This window comes from Dreissena polymorpha, unplaced genomic scaffold, assembly GCF_020536995.1.
Source record: "Dreissena polymorpha isolate Duluth1 unplaced genomic scaffold, UMN_Dpol_1.0 chrUn096, whole genome shotgun sequence".
Taxonomy (NCBI): Eukaryota; Metazoa; Mollusca; class Bivalvia; order Myida; family Dreissenidae; genus Dreissena; species Dreissena polymorpha.
In genome coordinates, this window is record NW_026273410.1 from 1 (window position 1) to 7,100 (window position 7,100).

Below are 7,100 nucleotides of genomic sequence, written 5' to 3' on the forward strand. Positions count from 1 at the left end.
CTCGCTAGATATATCGATAGATAGATAGATGGTTTTAAACTGCAAGATTACTATGCATGATCGTGTTATATAGACAAATGACTAATGCAAATTACACATTGGAATACAGAAATCAATATAATCACCCTTTGCCTGACAACCAGATATTTGACTCCAGTTTCCAGTATCCGCACAAGTAATAATTTCCGTGACATCGTCGGTACGTTGGGTTCCATTTGTGTGGTTTTCTTTGGTTTGATTTTTTAAGTGGTAACCTGGTGCACATGTCACGTTGACCTTGGCATTATAAAGGGTGTTGTTTGGCGTTGTCGATGTATAATTGTTTTGTGTCAGGACTGTTTTCGGGTCTCCACAATCTTAAACCATACAGCAGATTTTAATTATCAGAAAGTATTCATACAAAATTTTTTAACAGCTTTCTTATATCCATTAAGCAAACACAAATAAAATATGCATTCTCTGAGAATAAATATACTATATACATATAAACGCCAAATATTTGAATCGCATTTTGAAGTAACCACATTAGTTTGTCTCTTTTTAATTCATCACCGTTGATGCTTTAAATGAGTTTAAGAATACAAAACCAATACCTGTTAAGCTCGTTATACTAAACAAATATAAACATGGGCATAACAGATATAAAACGAAAGATAAAAACAAAACATTGAAACAATGATAGTTATTAAGAATAACAGGCATACAGACGGATATATAAAAAGCGTTATTTATATATTGCTTGGTTGATCAAATCGATTGATTGATTCGGATATAAATCATTATGGAAACAAAGAACGAAACAACGAGAGAAAGAACGAAACAACGAGATAAAGAATGAAAGAAAAGTAGACTGACTGACCGACTGACCGACTGACTGACTGACCGACCGACCGACCGACCGACCGACCGACCGACAGACAGACCGACAGACAGACAGACAGACAGGCAGACAGACAGACAGACAGATAGACAGACGGACAGACAGACAGACAGACAGACAGAAAGAAAGAATGTTTTTCGGCTATTTGAGTAATGTAAATTATAACGTTGTTCCATACCGATAACATGTTTTAAAATGAATTAATTTTATAGCGACATTTGGATATGTTACAATAAATATTAGATATATTGATGAAATGCATGTCTAAAACAATGTCATGGAAAAAAAAAATTCAAATACCATAAAATGTATGTTCTAAGGTTATATTTATAGCATATGACATGAGTATCGATACATAAATTACGTGTTTCAAATTAAAATACCACGTGGTGTTTCAGTTCTAAAATCAACACTAACTGTATATCACCTCTTTTCGGACATGCATAATAAATAAACGAACCGACGATACGTCCTATGCGTTTAACATAATTTGCATGGTGGTTTTACAACAGTGTATTTGTTCTTTAGCTTGTGCAATGAGCAAAAATTGTCGACTACTTATATCTTAAATTTCATGTTAGGAAAACATGTGCGCTTACTCAGGCGTTTTTTTTAAGTTGTGATAGAAAAAAATTGATATTTAGGTAATAGAACAGTACAACTATTTTTCAGAATGGTTTTATATGAGTATGATTGTAATACTATGTACATTTCAAAAAATATGTTTAACCTTGGAAAAAATATACATGGCTGAACATCTGTTTTGTATAAGAAAATAAACTTCGATTATATTTAAGTATAAGACATGAACACGGTTTACAAAGAAGACAAGTAAACAGTTTCAGCTTTCAACACATTACTGGCAAACTACCTTTAAGGCGTTAGTTATTTTCAAAAACGTAGAAATCTTATCTTATCTTTATAATTAATTGAAGAATGTATTAGACTAAATTCTTCAAATCCTGCAAATAAAATAAAATGTGTAAAGAAACGTTGATATATAATTACGTTCATTTGCGCAATCTTCTGTTTTTAGTTCCACCTATTTTTGGAAAATGGAAATCTAGTTGATCAACCTTCAGCGAATGATTTTGTCAGTGCAACAACTTACGTATTATCAAAGACAATACTTTATGCCAGTACTGATATTATTGTGTGTAAACTGTCTCTTAACACATAAAAGAATCCTGATTTAGCAAATTTCAAATTTCACCAAATAACCCTTGTGATCTAATTCTGTCGCGCATTTTGTATATGAATCGTTCTGAATTGCCAAATATAAATATAAAATAAATGTATTTATTATCGTTGTGTGATTGAGTATGCTGGTGTTTGAAAGTGATACATGTCCAATAGTGCTGAAATCAAGATTTCCTCGTGCATAGATTTGTAGGTTTGGTCATTCGACAGGCAAGCAGAGTAGAGTGTAGACGTAATTGAAATCTTTTTATTTTTTGCTGTTTCTTTAAAGGTTAATATTATGTTTTATGTGTTTCAGTGAGTTGTATGAAAGCAGACGATTGACATGATATAGAAAAGGGGATAAGTTCCTGACATTAACGAGTATATAGGGTTATACTCTATTTTTCTCAGTTCTGTGTACATGGTTTTATAACAGAATACTTTAATGTTTACGATACAGTAATAGCTGTTTATATGGAGATGTCTCTAACATTCGAGGTTTCATGAGGTGGTGAAGGCAACTAGACATCGATCTTGAGAAATGGGTCCTCATACGTCCCCCTGCCATAAAAAAAAAACAGAAATAAAAGTTTTAAAAAATGCAGTATGGTTGTGTATCCCGCGCGCAGTTAAACCTAAATCGTTTATTACTGCCGACTATCGTTTGGGGTGTACATGAAATCATATGCACTTCTCTTGATCGGTGGTAGTTGATAAATCTTGAAAATATCGCAGCTGTTTTTTTTTAAACTAATGTTCCGGTGTAACGTCTTGTCCTACAGAATCGATTTTGTATCGTTTAAAGGGGCCTTTTCACGTGTGGGTAAATTGACAAAATTGAAAAAAGTTGTTTCAGATTCGCAAATTTTCTTTTTAGTTATGATATGTGTGAGGTAACAGTAATACTGAACATTTACCATACTCTAAAATAGCCATTATATGCATCTTTTGACGATTTAAAATCCTGAAAATTATAAAGCGTTGCAACGTGAAACGAATTAATAATTTGGAGAGTTTTGTTGTTGTCGCAATAGTTTGTGTAACTTCGAGGATTACTTATATAGAGTATAAAATAAATTTGACATTGTATCTGGAAGGATGGCCGAGTGGTCTAGGTCGGAGACTTTTTACTCCAGGACTCCAGGGGTCAGTGGTTCGAGCCCTGCCGAGGTTTACTTTTTTATCTTTTTTTAATTTCATTCTTGATTTTTTACTGGAGCTTTTTAGATCCAATGTTTACATTTATCAATATAAAGCATTTAATGTCAAACTTCAAAACATGCCAAAATCTGTGAAAAGGCCCCTTTAAAGTCAGTATCACGCTCACCAATACATACGGCTACTGTATTATGCTATATAAAAACATTCGACAACAAGTAGTACCATACGATGGTTAATTACAATAGGAAGACCCTAAAAACAAGTAACATTGATGTAAAAACGTTATATTACAAGCATTCGGCAAGTTTTAAGCATCTAAATATCGTTCCACGATGTAATCTACTTTCGCTTTCGAGTCAGGATCGGATTCATTCGGGTTGCGTTTATTTGCATAATTTATACAAGCAATTTTCGCATTCGCTAAGTTCCAGTTACCCATAATTCATTTTGATTTCACAGAATGATTATTCATGAGAGCTACGTCATGCTTCCGACGCTTACCGTATCCAATCTCGTGTTCGCCCGTAAATGTTCAGATATTTCACGGGAGATATAAATGGAATTATTTGTGGCCACAAAAAAATAAAAACGAGCATTTTGTATCTCGTTAAATCAATTCTATCAGACAACATCTAACGTTGAAATGTTGCATTTTGCTAAAAGGAACGTTGATTTTTGTATGGGTTAGCTTTATTTAACGAAATATTCGATATTTTTTAGCGTGATTGTTACTTTAAGTTCTTAGATATATGGTTTGGATGTTGCAATGTTAACTGACGTCTCGACTCTTCAATTTAGCTGTGCCATTGAGGTCGATCTCTGTTGCAAATTGCAGACATTCGGTCGTCAGAAGCAATGCTATTTGCATATATGTGTCAAACAGTCCGAACATAAAAGCCATCACGGTAGTAAGTTCGATCGTTTTTCATGCATCTCTAAAAAAAGATGGCTCCAGAGATAACCGGCCGTCAACTTCCTACTCATAAAATCCATTCATGCCCTTATTATGACGATATCATCGAACACATTATATAACATATTTGTTTTCGATGCAACGTATATTTTTCTTAAATACACTTTATTCTTTGATACAGCATATCATTATTCTCACCCGGCATTGTTGTTGTTAACCGTGTTGATGTCTCCGTTGTTGTTGACATTGTTGTCGAGGTTGCTGTTGTCGACGTCGATGCTGTTGTCGGCGTTATTGTCGGGGATTCTGTTGTCGATGTCGATGTTATTGGCGTTGTATGATTCGGGATTGTTGCCGATGTTGATAATGATGTTGTTGATGGGGTCTTCGTTGATGTTGCTTTAAATAAAAGTGTAAAATAAGAAATATAAAGTCAACATTAAAATTATATTTCATTGGATCTTTGTTGGTGAGGTTAACACATCGATAATATAAGGTAAGTGTTGAATGCAAATACATTTATTTCGCAAAAGGCTAAGAAAACTTAAACCACGAGGTTTGGTGATTTATTTAGGTTTTCGTTTCGAGAAAATAAATGTATATGTGTCCAAGACATACCTGAGAGTTTATTTATCCCTGCATTTCCGCATTTGTTACCAGTTGTGTACACCCTGGATCAGCACGGGTACCATGACGAACTATTTTCAACTTCCAATGTGGCAATGACTTTTTCTTGAAGCATTACAGTGGTGCGCTCTATCATTAATTTGGACTAAATCACAAAAACTAGTGACCTAACGTATAAAATCTCCACCCTTTGATGTTAACAAACATATTTGATAAATAAAAAAATAAATGTATCGGGATAATGTCTTGCTTCATTTTTATTGAGTACATCAACATGTATCACGTTAATGCGGGTATGATGAGGGGGGAATAAAAATGAAATCGATTTCATAATTCGATGGACAAAAATATACAATTAAAACACAATTCAACGCATGTTATTATATATAAGGCAAACAGTTCCTGTTAGGTAAGTTATTGATTTTATTTTATACCATACATTGAAACATTCAAAATCGTATTTGAATATTTGCAATAACTCTTTAATTACTTCAAGATTAATTTCATTAAAAAAACACTTATGTGTCGCTGTTACTATTACATTTGCTATAACAATCTAATTCGAAATTAAAAATATAATTATCAATTAATGCTTTAGTTTTATATTTGTTTTTGTAAACGAAAAGCGTAACAATTCACACAAAACAACAACAGATTTGTTGTACATGACAGTTTAAACATTAGAAAATATGTTAACATAAAACTCGCTCATATTCATATAGTAACGAAACTTAAAACTTCTCTTTAGGGACGAAAACAAAAGGTATTCCTGAGCGTCAATTCCACATGCAACGCGCAAAATTGTGTTCTATCAATTTAAAATCGAAAACAAATGTTTCCATAAGTTACTGGCAAATTAACTCGTTAAAGTTCTTACGCTCGGCTGTTTAGCCACCTGGACTAACGCTCTCGTGGTTTATTTAAAATTAAATATAATTTTATTAATCTTATGATAACATGATATTTGCCCACACGCACAACTGTTGAACCTGTTTTGTAATTATATCCAAATCAACTAAGCAAATGCACTCAAGACTTACAGAATGGAATTCATTGATTAAAAGCTATACACGTAAATTTATCATCGCTTTTTGTCTTTCCTTGTATCTTTTGTATCTTTTAAATTGATATGTCTTTAGTTTCGTTGATGCGATAGTAGTTGAGGTCAATGTTTAATTCATATACGCTTAGAAGAATCGTCTTTGATCGCAATCTACTGTTATGCGACAACTGACCGAAGCCTCTAACTGAGACCACCAACAATCTCGTAAAGCATTTCCAGATTCTTAACACTTCCGAAAGGTCTTGGAATGTTGTTTGAAATGGCAAACATGTTTATGTTAAGAATATATTTTCGCTTGATATGAATTTCAAATGTTTACATATATGTCTACATTTTATAATATTTTGTAACTACTGAAAGTTTTACTTGGTTAAGGTTGCCTGGGCAAACAGCATGGAGTTGCCAACACAATTATGCTAAGTCAATATTCATACCTGTCGCATACACGTATTGCGACTGTAGAAAATAAGTAGCTTGGCTGTTTCAATAGCATACGTTCATCTGTACTGATTAAATCTGCATGAATTTCCCGCGAATTTCTTCCAAAATCTGTGCAAATTGTATGCGGACAAACATATTTTTAGAATTTTGCGTAACATTCCCGTAATATTCGTTTTAAATATGAGAAAATAATAATTTGATTGTCAACGCAATTATTCGCCTATTTTGTCGCAGGTAATATTTTGCAAAAACCTTTTGTACGGCAATTCAATTTTTACACTTGGTTGTATTTGTTTATTCATGTCTTTGCTTACTTTTATCATGAATCCGATCGACGGGACAGACATGTCCGTTTCGTTTGGTTAGTCTTTTACAAAATTCGGAGAAAAAACTGATGCACAAATCCTGAACACCCATGAAATCATTATCTAACGAGATCTTTTTCAAACTAGCTAGCTTCGACTATTCTTGAGCTCTGATAATTTCTGTCAGTCACTTATATAATGATACAAACATAATTGAAATGCTAAATATGAAGAAGTTAAAAAGTACATATTATAATAATAGACTTTAAGCTGAAAAAATTATCAATGGAAACAAGACATGTGGCAACACCAAAACCTAGATTTTCACATGTTTACCAGCGATCGTGACCCAGCTGGCCCCGAATGCAATCCCACCCTAGATCTGCATGTAAGCTACCTACTCATAAATGACAGTACAAATAAATAAGTAAGTAACTTAGCTAAGCACATCAGGGGCGTATCCATACGTTTTTCAGAGGGGGGCTCAACTGGGGGAGGGTCAGGGAGGGGTTTCCCCTCAAGCGGTCG